Raw genomic sequence first — 14,845 nt, forward strand, 5'->3', positions numbered from 1 at the left:
GGAAATCCACAACAAGGGGTTTCCAGATGGTCACCCATCCAAGTACTAACCCCGCCCAACAGGGCTTAACTTTGGCGATCGGATGAGAACCGTTGTTTTCCATGTGGTATCAGAAAGAGCGCGTAAATCAGCTTATAGCAGTGTAAATCCACTTATTAAATCATCGTTCAAAAGATCCATTATAACCAGGTGTTTCTGTTCTTTATTTGCATGACTCTTGTAAGTCTTTGCTTCGTCTGGGACTGATACCACAAGGAAAGCACTGGTTCTCGTCTGATCGCCAAAATTAAGCCCTGTTGGGCGGGGTTAGTACTTGGATGGGTGACCATCTGGAAACCCCTTGTTGTGGATTTCCTTTTTTTTTTAATTTCTCAGTACAAACTCAGTTAATTTCAGGCCCTTTCGTTTTCTTTCTAACGGCTTTGTTAAAGAACTTCGGCTTTATACATTTCATTGTCTCGAGCGGGACGACAACCGGCTGTAATTTTACGAAATCCTCCCAGTCGATCACTCGAGTATCCTACCTCGAAATCCCGGCTCGAGATCGACGTCCTCGAAGGATTTTAAAAAAAGATATGTAAAGAACCCTTCGTTTATGGGGTATATTTACTGTTTACTGGTTTTCTACTGCTAGCAGCCGCTGTAAACAAGTTGGCTTTTCTGTCACGGCAACGAATATCCACAAGTAAAGTACCTGAATCATTCTTAGCGACATTCTTAGCCTTATTTATATCGCCGTCTGAGAAAGTTAGCAGTTATAATTTTCCTTTTGTTTGTTTGTTTTTGTTGCTTCTTTTTTTAATGTTTCACAATTCCACGTTTTAGGATATTCCGTAATTCCGCGTTTTAGGATATTCCGCCATTCCGCCATTCCGCCGTGCCGTTCCCCCATTCCTCCGAATAGGGTCACCCTTTCATTTCTTGTATGGGATCCCTGTGGATAAAACAAGCTGGCGCTCGAGTCAAGAAGGGCTAATATTTTTGAACTTCACGTCAATTCTCACGCTTTCTTGTTGAAATGGAACCTCTGCCTCAGCTGTGTGTAATTAATACAGGTAGGAATCTGTGAGGAAAATCTATTATGAATGCCGAGGAACGTTTGAAAAGCAGTTGCGAACAAATGCAGGACTAAACTGTCGCAATCGACAGTGAAACTGAAAGAAGAGGTCAAATGACTCAAATCTTGCTGTTCTTATACCTCCGGTACGTATATAATTTTCACACAGCAATTAAAAATAAAACTGCAAAAAAAAAAAGAAATTTAACTTGACTCGAAGTTGACTCGTGACTCGAAGTTGACTCGGGCTCGAACTTGACTCGTGCTACGATCAAACTCGACTCGTTTCAGTTAATCTTCCTTTATAGGCGAGAAATATGAATTTTCACCTCGTTAGGCCTTCTTCAAATAAGCCCGGTAAACGGGCTGTCTCGGTTGCCGGGACGAATTTTGTCGTCTGTTCATATAAGAAATTTCAGCCCGATACGAAACCAAAATAGATATACTTAAAGTTGCATCGTTCGCGACTATCGTAGCTTTATCGACACTTGCAACTTTACTAATAAAGCAAATTCGCATACTTCTAGAGTGGAAATACAATTTACAAGGCAAAATTATGCCTTTTTGACCTTCCAGTTGCGCAAGCGAAGCTATTTTCTCAGAAAAAGGTTCGTCGCGGTAACCGGGCTGGAGTGTTCATAGAGGAAAATTTTCATCCCGGTTGCCGAAATGCTATTTTTGATAAATCGATAAGTGGCCCTTAATCGCTGTAGGTTTATCAGATTTTCATCTGCATTATTTTTGAATGAACCAAAATCTCGATTTATGTGGCTTACAAGTCAATTGCGTGCAAACTATAATTCAATTAATAGGTTTGTGGTTTTCTGTGAATCCTCGAATGTTTATCAACAACAGTTGTGAGTGGAAAATAAATAATCATTAGCTACTTAGGATATATGTTTCTATATCCTGTGGAAGAGCTTGCTACAACCAGTATTGTCTTATCTTAAAATGAGCAAAAATTATTTTTGTACTTTCAGTTAGATTGGATTAGTTTTGTTGACGACGGAATATGCGTTCGAGAATGGAAAGGTTCATAATTTCTGTAAGGGGGGAGGTGGGGGTCTATGTCGATTTTAGATTTTTTTCCCTTGCATTTTTTGAAAGCCCCCCCCCCCCCACCATTATTTAGTGTGTTTTTTTCCTGCCTTCCCTCCCCTCTCATTGCATAACCCACAACCGTTGGCAAAATACCATAGCTTAAAGATCAAAGCAAGGCATTTTTAGTCACAAAATTAACTACATTATGACAATAGTTTTATCAGCAAAATTACTTATAATTATTATTTTATTGAGAATGAAAAACTTAAATTTATCAAGCTGATCAGCACAATAAAAAGATACAGCTTACATTCACTGCAGTCTTCTAAACCAGCTAAAAATGGCCATTTGGTTTATTGAGGCATCATGCATTCCAGTAATATTTTACATGAAAAACACACACAAAATGTGTTGATACACACACAGTGTGCTATTAAACATAATACCAATATTAACTTTGTTACTTTGCAAAACAAGCAACAAAAGCTACAGAATAGAGCAGCCCGTGTTTTGACCTTCTCTAACTATGACGCGCACGCTGGTGATTTATTTGAAATTCTAGGATGGAAAAATCTAGCTCGCCAGCAGCAAATTCAAAGAGCCGGCACGATGGTTTACAGGTCTCTGCACGGGTTGGCTCCAGACTACCTATCATCTAAATTTGAAAAACGAGAAACCGCGTACAACCTAAGGGACTCTGAAAACAAACTCAATGTTCCATTACCGCGCACTAACTATTACAAAAACAGCTTTACGTACAGTGGCGCCATCTTGTGGAACAGTCTTCCTAATAAAGTAAGACAAGCAGAGTCCCTTGGGCAATTTAAAAAACTAATTGAACGAGTACTCTAGGGCACGGCATTCGTGGAAAGCAGCTTTTTATTTTTGTACATATATTTTTATATTTCCCCTCTTTCTTGTATATATATTCATAATTAGATTGTTGTATAGTAGCTGATGAATTTGACCGTGTTTTTAAATAAAGATTATCCATCCATCCATCCATAGACTTTCTTAGCTTTCTAATGAATGCTTTTAGGTTGTACGATGGAGCCAATCGTGACCATTTTAATGTGGTCTATACATGCTGTGCAGCCAGTTATAAAGCAGTCAGTAGTTCGATAGAAATGCTGGGGTTTGATAAAGGCGAGAATTTATTTATTCTCGTCTTCATCAAACCACTGCATTAAAACTGGCCATGCAGTATTATCAAACAAATCATCTCTGAGCTTCTCCATCGTGAGTCCCGGTTTATGAACTTTTTTATTCCCCCCCGCCCCCCGCCTTATACCTTCTTTCATAAGAATTGGTAGAAATTTTGATGCCCCCCTTAACCTAACAGGAAAAAATCATGCCCCCCCCTAAAAATCGACATAGCCCCCCTACCCCACCCCACCCCACCTCAAACAAATCATCTCTGAGCTTCTCCATCGTGGGTCCCGGTTTATGGATTTTTTTATGCCCCCCCCCTCCCCCGCCTTATACCTTCTTTCATAAGAATTGGTAGAAATTTTAATGCCCCCCTGAACCTAACAGGAAAAAATCATGCCCCCTCCCTAAAAATCGACAAAGCAAAACGTAATTCTAGGTTTATCTTTATTGCTACCTCACACGCGGTTTGGCCCTAGAAGAAACCGCTTTTTGACTAGAAATATAATAGTTGGGAAGCAGAAAACCATACGCGCCTGCATAGTACGTGCGTACGGGCTCCAATTTTTCAAACTTTTGATGTAAATCGTGGGTATTTAAAACTTCAGAGGTATGGGTAAAGAAATAAAAGCGGTATACTAACCTGCGCCGATAGGAACCACAACATTGAATAAAACAGAGATTTCGCCTGACATAGCAGCGTTTACGCGTCTAAGGAGGTTTATTTGCTCTTTCGTTCCCTTGTGTTTGGATAGCAGCGTAGCAAAGTTCGCCTTTCCAGCTCGACCAATCGATGGTAAGGTCTAGCCTATGCTTGGGACAGATTGTCAGGACCTGCACTTCCTCATTTTTTACAGCACCCAGCAGGCCAACACGGTTTAAAATTAACTGTAATTTGCTGACCTTAGTCTTATTTCGACTACGTTTCCCGCCGATTCCAATACTAACGAGGTGAAAAGTCATATCTCGTTTGCACGCCAGTTATGGAGGAATAACTGAACCCAGTCAACTTATACTGTATGGTGAATCTTCTGATCCGAAGGAACAGCTCATGGTTTTTAACGCCAAGATTTTTAAACCGAGCTTTACAGCTGCCGTCTGACCTTACAATTCGTGACACGTCACGCATTTCACAAAGAGTGCAAACAAAATGTCTGCGAAGTCTATTTAAATAATTTAGGTGATTCTCGATTGCCTTTCCATTATGTGTTTCCAATTTGCTTTTTGGCGACCATCAAAACACCAGCGAACTGAGGGTGCAGTCCGGTTTTACCCTGCAGCGTGACGAAGAACCAAAATAAAACTTTCGCGGGAAATTTTGCTACGTGTCTTTGCAGTTGTCGGGTATTTACTAAGTGATTTGAAATGTTTACACATGTTAAGTTGTTAATGATATTACAGTTGCGATGTTCTATTCCGAAGTCAACGAAAATACTTTTAGGTCCTTTTAGTTAATTATAGACTACAATCGGAGGAAGTCAAAACATAGTGTGATATAAAATTTGGCGGGAAATTGCTAAACTGAACATTGTAATGGCAGTTTCAGACGCCGCTAACTCCGATATAATTCTAGATACCAATTTTAACTATTCTGGATTTTGATTACAGCTCAAAACACTATCGAGGGATGATTTTACTTTCCAAATAAACTGCCGCACTTTGGTGAAACAGTCGACTGAAAATGACTCAAATTTGGGTCAAGCTCATTAACGATTCAGTGGCAATTTTTAACACCGCATTAAAAACATAGTATTTAAGCTCAGGAAGTTCAACATAGCTCATTCAATTTATAAGGGAATAAGTGTCATAGAAAAAATATAAGAAGTTTGAGGAGTCATACGAAGTGTGCTCTAGGCTCTTCCAAAGTTGCCCGAAATTTCGGTGTTTTCAGGCCGCTGGAGGGCCCAAAATTAAGGTATAGTCATATCTCGAAGAAAAAAGAACGTCTACTGCTGCAAATGCCACAGTTGCTAATCTATTCAGATAGCTTTTATACTGTGAAAAGATTAAGGTAAATGGCCGACCTCGATGTTTTGCTCCTGCCCGGTTTTCTCTGACAATAACACTTAAAATAATAATTAGTATTTCCTAAAAACTATACGAAGCATTAAGCACATGGACGTTCTTTATCTGTTGACACTGATGTTAACTCTTATATCTAAACGCCCTTTCAGTTTTAGGGTTTTTTCTATTCTGGTCACGTGACTTGTCAAATACGGCCGTGTTTTGAAAATTTTGAAGGACTCTTCAATAGAACTAAGTTGTGCAAAAATCTCATCCATAGGAGGTTCGGTTTCCAAAATTTGACGGTCAGAAATCCTTCTTAGCAACAAGTTGGTAGTTAAGAAGGACCAAATTCTTGTCAAATTTTCCCACCCAAAAAATCCCAGAATCAAAAATTTCAAACCCAAAAGATCCTTCGATCATCCCCGTCACTTGAAATCCCGAGTACCCCCCCTGGGACTGTGTGTACTGTTAAAATGCTCGGAAATATTAGCTATATTAAGCTACTCTTCAAATCCGAGGGTAAATAAAAGTGATGTATGCATAGACTGCCTTGTTTTTATGTAAAGAAACCTCCTTTATTAAATAAAAATAATTTCCAGTTGTTGTCCATGTCAATTACGGTGGTATCCCTCACTATGTCCAGGTAAGATTCTCTGGTGTTAACACAATTGCTGTTAGGAAGATAGCATGGAAAATTGAAAAGCGCCAAAAACATGTAGAAAATAAGTGTGCAGCTGTGTAGCGTCGCAACCGTGTTCACTGGACATGTGCGTTCATAGAGTGTGCTCGGTTTTACCGAGTGGCTAGACAGGAGGGGCAAGTAAACTGGTATATAGATTAGACTTATTTAAGATTTGGGTTTGTACTTAGTGGTTGTGTCAAAGGAGACCTTCGAAATATTAATTTTAAAACAAAGACCCTAAGCAACTAGCCTCCTACGAGGACGCCCTTTGCATCCGTGGGGGAGGGGGCGGGGAAACGTGTGACGAGCGCAAAGAGCATAAAGAAATCGAAAATAAACTGCACGTGAAAATAAAAGGCAAGGCAAATCTTTTCATAATGCACTCCCCATCAGCTTTGTTCTCTCGAACTTTACGAATTCCTATTAAAATGACATTTATCTGGGTCAAGCAGCATTTTGGCCTTATGTTTCGCTGTGTCGTCGAATCACAGGAAATGTCTGCCCGTACAAAAAGGAATAAGTTTGATATATGCGCATGTTTTTCTCTTCTGAAAACCAAGTTAGCTGAGATATAGAAAAACAAGGAATTTGATTGGTGTTATTGACCTTGTTTTAGTGTTTAAAATAATAAGGGAACACTACCTTTCAAATTAATAATAGTAGAAATAGTGAGTATCCGCACGATTCATTTTTTCTTCTTACATTATAAAATTATTTTGTACTGAATTCATAATCAAGTCATTCAACATAACTTTGTACCCTGTTGTCTTTTGTTTTCAGGTGCATTTTATTTTCGTTCTCTTTATGCATCGCTAAGACTTCAGGAAATTTAAACCCGCAAAAATAACCACCGAGAAAAGGGGAATTTGGTATTACTCACTTCTCGCCATAACACAAGTTAAACTTTTCGCACGATCAGTTTATTTTAAAGCGACTCACGGAATTCCGCGAAAAAATTTTGCACGACTTTCGCGAATTTCACAACTTGCGACAAATCTCAAATGGCTGTTTTCGAAACGAAGATTCGCCGGCCGTATCGATTTATCTACCATGCACTGCTGCTAAGCTTTAAGTTGATTTAAAGCAAAATACTTCGTATTCCTGTTTACACTGATCAGTTAAGACTGGACTGTTTTCAAGAATGCATGGAAAAGAACTGTCACTTCAAGAGGGTGACCCTATTCGGCGGAATGGGGGAATGGCGGAATGACGGAACGGAACGGCGGAATGGCGGAATATCCTAAAACGCGGAATGACGGAATATCCTAAAACGCGGAATGACGGAATATCCTAAAACACGGAATTGTGAAACATTAAAAAGAAGAAGCAACAACAGCAACAAAAACAAACAAACAAAAGGAAAATTATAATTGCTAACTTTCTCAGACGGCGCAAGTTGGCTTTTCTGTCACGGCAACGAATATCCACAAGTTAAAGTACCTGAATCATTCTTAGCGACATTCTTAGCCTTATTATTATCACCAGTTGAAATAAATGACTGATAAAAACCAACACGTATTCCTCCGCTTGTGTATAGAGTAAGCTTTACTGTCAAGTTTATTTTTTTATACTCTAAGATTTGGAAAGAGAAAATACCGATTTCTGTGAAACGTTAAGTCAGACGTTCCTTTTGGAAATTAGAAAATGAAATTTTCTCGTTAGATCTCGTTTCAGATTTTCATTTTCTAACATCTAAAATTCTAATAATCCTTTATTAACTTGCTTCACAATTTGGATTAATTGAGTCGAGATGGGCAAGCATAATATCCCTTCCGGTTCTTTTACACAGAAGGCGTTTGTTAACGGTTTAGAGACTAGTCGGTGGTCGTGTTTGTGAAAATGTTCTGAGGAGCACAAAAAGTATAGGGTATAAAGGTAGAGATTCTATGACGTATGCTTACCATTTGTAGGAAAAATCCGGCTGGTGTGACTGTTGCATAATAGAAAGCGATTTTCTGATTATGCCGACCAACCGGATCAGGCGTTCCGTCCCGCTAACTCTTTAAAAAGGGCCTGGAAAGAAAATTTCCGACGTTCCGTTCCGAAAGGAAGAAAGGACTACCTCTTGAGGTAGTCCACAATTTGAGAACAAATTTTCCGGAAAATTGTATGTCTTTCATTTGACTTCAAACCGAAATTTCGGGCCTGTTTGGCTAAATAATTAGCACCCCTGTTTTTTCTAGGGCCAAGTGAACTGTGCTTAAAAAAGAGGTGTCCGTATTATGGAGGTGTCCGTTAGGAGAGGATTGACTGCACTGCACTGGGTCAGATGGAGAGAAATAGACAGCGGCCTTATGTGGGTCTACCCTGGGTGCCAGCACACAGCGGTCAAACGCTACGCGCGTGCGCAGTTCCTGTGAAATTCCTGCCAAAATTTTCCATACAAAGTCTTAAATTTTCCGAAAACCTTCGCTTTAAAGCCAAAAGTTAACGCCGTCCGTGGAAACATAAGGTTTATACGCTGCTTATGTATAGGAAATTTGATTATTGATCTTCACCGAGTTTCCAAGCTCGAAATTATCTTTCACCGTACGATTCTTTAGCAATTTCCTACAAACGTTTGCACACTTTCGAGTCAAATTCTCAGAAAAGTTCGAGGCGCCGAAAACCAGAGGTGAGGTCATTTTTGCGTTTGACCACTGTGAAGGGTGCCAGAGGGTATATTTTTCCGCGAATCGAAGCTATCTGTGAGCGACGAGGCCGCCATCGTGGCGATCGCGGCTTCGCCACAACAAAAGGAAAAAACTCTCTGGTACCCAGCGTAATGTGGGTCATGTGGGTCCATATATAAATACACTCCGCCAGGGAGGGGAAAGGGAACAGTGCAGTCAGATCCTAAGACAAATTTCGGCGGGGTGGGAACTTTTAAAATACAACAAAACGCGGAAGAGTATAATTTTTTATATATTTTTTAAGTTTATCTCAATTTGTTCGAAAATGTCATTTACAATGCTTGAAAGTCATCCTTGTTTGTTATGTGGTCGTGATTTTGCCAATTAAAGACTTTTGCCCTGCCAGTTTGAAGTTTAGAGCTCTTGTGAGTAATTAACAAAAATAAATAGAATAACTTAAAATACCGTGACCTAGCCCCTTTAAGAAAAAGCTGAATGTGTAAACCTCTTCATTAATTACTTTGCACCACCTCCTTCTCGTTAATTAAATTATTGGGGAGCTTAAGCTGCTTAAGCAATGACGACGGCGACGCCGAGGACAACGCCTAGCGAAAAATAAGTTTATATTTTACTCGAGAATCTCGCGACTATCCAGATGTGTTCAGTGTATCTATATGGTTTAGGAACTAGCGTTCAAACCCAAATATAAATACGAAAATTCATTCATTTATTTATTTATTTATTTATTTATTTATTATTTATTTATTTATTTATTACAATTTATGGCTTAAGAAAAGAAAAGCCAAAGGATGAACTGCAAAAGAGTCAAAGACCCCATATTAAAGCAGATCACCTAAGGTACTAAGATAAAAATACAAATGGAAATGAAATTATAATAGTAATAAATAAGTAAACAAGAAAAACATTCAAAGATTATGCTGATCGTTCACGTTCTCCAAAATACGTAGAGTTTGGCCATTTCACGTTGTTGTTTTGCAGAGAACGGTCAATAAATTTACAAAGATTTATACGCACGTGCAGAGTTAATCTTTTGTTTGGGGGCAAGGAACTAAGCTTGTCGTTCTTGTACACGTTGCCGTCGTAGTTTGCTTAAGCTCTCTATTTAATATTTAAAACTTGGGGTGAGCAAAGCGGTATAATAAAACAGAAAAAGAACCGAATATAGGCAAGAACGTTGTGTTTAGACTAGTAAAAGTTTCATATACCGCTTCAACTTTCTTCCAGTTGATGTTTCCTTTTTTAGACATGTTCTTCTTCTCTCTTTATGGAAGTCTCTCTGTCTGTAGACTGTTTTTGTCCATCACTACGTCGGCTGTTTAGCACACTGCTAGGTGAATATTTCGCTCCTCTGATGACGTGCCAAATCTTTTCTCATCGCCAGCAGTAAAGAAACGGGTTTAGTGAAGAATTCAAAAATGTTTTGGTCTCTGCCAAAGGGTACAAAAGATGATCAAATAACGCATCGTCTTCGATCAGCATATCTGCGAAGGAGGTGACCATGAGTAGCAAATAACAAAGCACAAGCACCCCTGTGATATAAGCCACAGTCCTGGCCATATGTGTCTCTCTTAAGCTTAACGTTGATTCCTGCACGGAAATGTTGTTGTCATCTTTACGTGTGTCGCGCGCGCGAATCTCAATATTGACTTTATTTTGTGCGTGAATTTGACGTTCGTGTCGCCTTATTATCTTAAATATCTTAAAGTACAAAGCGATATTTAATATCAGACTAAATCCAATGACACCCGAAGCAACTTGAGAGAAAAACTCGTCATTTTTCACTCTCAAAGCTCTGCAGATAACATTGAATAAGAACCATGCCGCCCATACTATAGACACGATGGTTACCAATCGAGTTTTCGTCATGTAGTTAATGTACTTGAATGGATAAACTATAGCAAAGAACCTCTCGCAGGCTATCAGACTCAGTGTTATCAAAGACAGCCCCACACAAAATATTTCAGTGTATAAGTACGCGAGAAGCGCTCCGCAGTAAAACACAAGATTGATTTTTCCAGCGATGTACACAACGAAGGTGTTTTTTTTTTAATTAAATTACCGGTAGTTTCCATAAAAGCAGTGTAAATAATAGCTGTGTTATGTTCTCGAGTGTATACCGTGAAATATCCTACACAAACAAAAAAGCGGGTAGAATTTTCAATGCCATAGGCCCCTGTCGGGGTATAACATTTTCTGGTTTTCCCATCTTCACATAGGCGTACATAGAAAACTTCGAAAGTTAAAGCTAATTACTTACTCGTTCGATAGAAATCATCTTACTTAGTTTCTTTTTCTGCTTCACAATTCAGTGAACGTAAAATGTTAATAATTTTGAAAATAAACAAGCAAATTAACTTGTTTTGTTTGGATTTTCCCCGACCGAGCCACAAAAATCAGATATCACGATCGATATTACTTGACCGTCATTAAAATAAAACGTTTTAGGTGCATTTAACACATCGATCAACGTTTCAGTCGTAATGATAGCCAAGATACTTTCAGAGAAGAAAATGGCCGAGCAGGCAACTTATATTAGTGTTGGATTGGTTATAAATCTTTTATATCCAAAAGAGCGGATGATTGTTTTAGTTAAATAATTATTAACGAACTTTTATGGAATAGTTTGAGAATCATTATCAGGATCTGGTTGTATCAGAAACAAAAAATTTAAGAGTAATGTCGGTAAAAAGCGAAAAAAACTGAAAAATGTCGCCATATGGTCCAAAAATGTGATATTTTGACAAAAGAGACTTTATACGCTCCAGAGTCTTAATTTCATTTTTTGTGAAATCTTGTGAATCTACTGCACGAATGCCAAAAAACATTTGCACAATATACTGATTTCTGCACCTTTGAAATGAACATCATGATAGCGAGTGTTATGACGTTTAATACTCGGGCTAAGTCTACACTAAGTAAGCGGGATAAATTTGAAAACGCAACTTTTTTTTCTCCTGATTGTTTAATTGGTTTTCCGTTTACACTAAAACATATTTTTTGGTAGCCGAAAACGGAACATTTTGAAAATAACGCTTTCCAGAATGGATAAATTTGAAAACGCCTGCTAGGTGCGTTAGTGTGGACGGCGGAAACGGAACTTTTTGAAAACGCTGAAGTCACAAACTCGAATTAAGCGCGGGCTCATACTCTACCAAGCATTCTGGGCTTTCTGGGGCTGAGGCAGTGTTTTCAGTGTGGAAGGTGAAATAATTCGAAAGCGATAATGTGAATGGAGAACATTTCATCTGTTTTTAAGACGAAAGTGCCGTTTTCAAATTTGTCCTTCTTAGTAAAGGTTAGTGTGTGCCTGAAACTGACGAATAAGCGGATAAAATGCCGGACTCAGTACTTTTGAAATGTGAATAGCTGTGTTGAGCTAGTCATAGAGTGCGATGTAACATATACACTTTGCGTGGAAACAGTTACTTCTGGTTGGCTAGCGGCCACGTGAAGTTTCTCCTAGGTCACAAAAACAGTAACAGAGTAAGTACGGTTCAACCCCAGGCAATATTTCGGTCCTAATTTAATCCATCTTCGTGCTGATAAATAAGAATAAAAGCGGAAGATTTTAAAGTAGGATGTTATGTCAACACAAGTGGCCTTTAGGCCAGAGTTAATTAACCGCCGACCGGTTAGCTCAGTTGGTAGAGCGCCGGACTATCGTGCGGGAAGTCTCGGGGTCGAGTCCCAGACCGGACCAACACTCAGGGTCTAAAAATAACTGAGAAGAATATGCTGCCTTTGCAATGACATCTGCAAACATTTAGTTATTCTAGTCTTCTCGGATAAGGACGATAAATTATAGGTCCTGTCTCCTACATCTTCAGTGTTACGGTCAGCAGGGGACGTAAAAGAACCCACACACTTATCGTAAAGAGTAGGGCATGGAGTTCCCGGTGTTGTGGTCTGGTCTCTGCCCGTTGTACTGTGGGTACTGTTGAAATTCTCGGAAATATTAGCTATATAAAGCTACTCTTCAAATCCGAAAATAAATAAAAGTGATGTAGATATAGACTGCCTTGTTTTATGTAAAGAAACCTCCTTAACAATTCCAGTTGCTGTCCATGTCAATTAAGTTGGTATTGTCCCTCACTACGTTAAGGTAAGATTCTTTGGTGTTAACACAATGGCTGTTATGTAGATAGAATGGAAAATTGCAAAGCGTTAAAAATTCTTGCAGCTGTGCAAAAGATGAAATGTAGCGTCGCGAACGTGTTCACTGTGCGTTCATAGAGTGCGCGCTCTGTTTACCGAGTAGCTAGACAAGAAGGGCCAGTAAACTGGTATTGGGGTTTGTACTTAGTGGTTGCGTTAAAGGAGACATTCGAAATATTAATATTAAAACAAAGCCCCTAAGCAACTAGCCTCCTACAAAGACGCCCTTTGCATTCCGTGGGGGAGGGGGAGGGGGGAAACGCGTGACAAGCGCAAAGAGCATGAAGAAAACAAAACTAAAATGAAAATAAAAGACACGGCTTTTGCTTTTGCCGTGTTTTTAAATCACGTGCATTTTATTTTCATTTTCTGCATGCATCGCTAAAATTTCAAAAATAAAACGCGCAAAAATTAACCACCGAGAAAAAGGGAACTTTTATCAGTTTATTTTTAAAGCGACTGATAGAAAAGATACTCTCGACAAAAGGTAAAGATACTAAAGTAACTTTTGATAATTTTGCGCGATTTTCGCGAACTTCAGACTTTGCAAAAATAAACGGCATTACGTATACTGGGACTATAAAATAAACAACTCTTGTTTTGTATCAGTTTCTTCACCTGGGTTCCCTCCTATATCGCCTTGTTTTATTCTCTCTCTCTGCTTCCAAATTCCCCCTCCCCCCACCAGCTCCACCCCTGACCCCAAACTTTTGTCACATAGGCTTTTCGAAATTTAAAACACCATTAAACAACGTTATTATTAACTTATCTTGGGATTTTCTTTATTTATGCGAACAAGAGTGAATTGGTGTTTTATCACATTTCTAGACACCGAGAACAGCGTTGGAAATACGACGCGCGGCGGAGTATTTTTGACTAAATTCGAGGAGTTTAAAAATGCGATGAAACACAGTCTCAAGTGTTTGATAAATCGTCTCAACTGAAACTAAAACTAAAGAGTAAATAAAGAAATAAAATCGTAAAAATATATGCTAATTAAGATTGAAATTTCCAAATCACCGTCACTGTTATTGTTTCCTTTGTTTTAACTTGATGAATTATTACTGAGTTTGAGAATCTAATTTCCTATTCAAATCTTAGTCCAGCTGTTAGCCTGTGTACAGCCGTCAACTCTCCTCAAGGGTGCAGAGGGAAAGCTCTTCTCTAAATTTTCTTCGGGAGAGCAGGCCGCTGCACACTGGCTAAATCCTGTGACAATCTATATCACTCTCTATATTAACGAGTACAGTAAAAACCCGCGAGTAAGAACCTAACATTTAAGAACCTGTTAGGCTAAAATTTGCAAATTAGATATTATAAGAACCTATTTAGTCTAAAATTTGAAAACAGGTTCTTATTTTCTAAGATTGATTAAATATGTTTCCACTTGGGAAAATATGATAAGTCAACATTCTTGATCCTCTTTGGAGATACGTAACCTAGAAGCCATATTACCCCAGATGCAATGAAATGTAAATTTTATACCAGTAAAAGGCCGAATACCATGCACTAAAATCTCTATTTAAAAACATTGAAAATTTTTCCTCAGAAATTGAGAACCTATTAAGAACCTAATTAGCCTAAATTTGTGTTAATAACCCTTTATGTAAGAACCTATTTAGGCTAATCTAAAAAACAATAGGTTCTTACTCTCGGGTTTTACTGTAGTATTTCTATCTTGCAATTGCTTAGAAATACGTAGTTGGATAGACACGTGTTCCCAGCATAACGTCATTTGACAATTTGCTTTCATGTGACAATTTAGCTTTTTTGTGACAATTTGCTTTGCTTAATTGTCATGTGACAATTTGCTTTCTCGGAATGTCCTGAGATACGTAAATCATAGATGGGGTCTTTCATTTTCCTACGAAACTGAAATATGAAAAATATTCACCGGAAAAGCTCAAAACATCAACCGCGCGAACGGAGTTGTGCGCCCGAAAGGACACCACACCTGCACTACGACCGGAGTCATTTACGCCATCACATGCTGCCGTTGTCAAGCAATGTACATCGGAGAGACTGGTCGTAGGCTTGCAGACAGGTTCGGCGAGGACCTCCGCTCAGTTGAAGGTTACCACAATAACCAACGGTACCAGAACGGTGGATTCCCCGTGGCCG

The 14,845-nt window shown here is 38.9% G+C and overlaps 1 protein-coding gene and 3 pseudogenes across 1 annotated transcript in view; 1 reads left to right on the forward strand and 3 right to left on the reverse strand.

Annotated features, from left to right (window-relative positions):
* On the reverse strand, positions 1–120 carry LOC144637049 (5S ribosomal RNA; annotated as a pseudogene).
* A 118-nt stretch (positions 121–238) lies between these two features.
* LOC144637083 (5S ribosomal RNA) lies at positions 239–354 on the forward strand (annotated as a pseudogene).
* Positions 355–8,262: 7,908 nt separating this feature from the next.
* LOC144645151 (beta-2 adrenergic receptor-like) lies at positions 8,263–10,600 on the reverse strand (annotated as a pseudogene).
* A 3,925-nt stretch (positions 10,601–14,525) lies between these two features.
* The window catches only part of LOC144656864 (tetratricopeptide repeat protein 28-like), a 56,097-nt gene continuing 55,777 nt past the window's right edge, over positions 14,526–14,845 (reverse strand). The window contains exon 3 of the mRNA XM_078517113.1: positions 14,526–14,539. The gene's annotated coding sequence lies outside the window, so the exon portion shown is untranslated. The remainder of the gene's footprint in view (positions 14,540–14,845) is intronic.

This window comes from Oculina patagonica, chromosome 1 (assembly GCF_052425735.1).
Source record: "Oculina patagonica isolate OP01 chromosome 1, crgOcupat, whole genome shotgun sequence".
NCBI lineage: Eukaryota > Metazoa > Cnidaria > Anthozoa > Scleractinia > Oculinidae > Oculina > Oculina patagonica.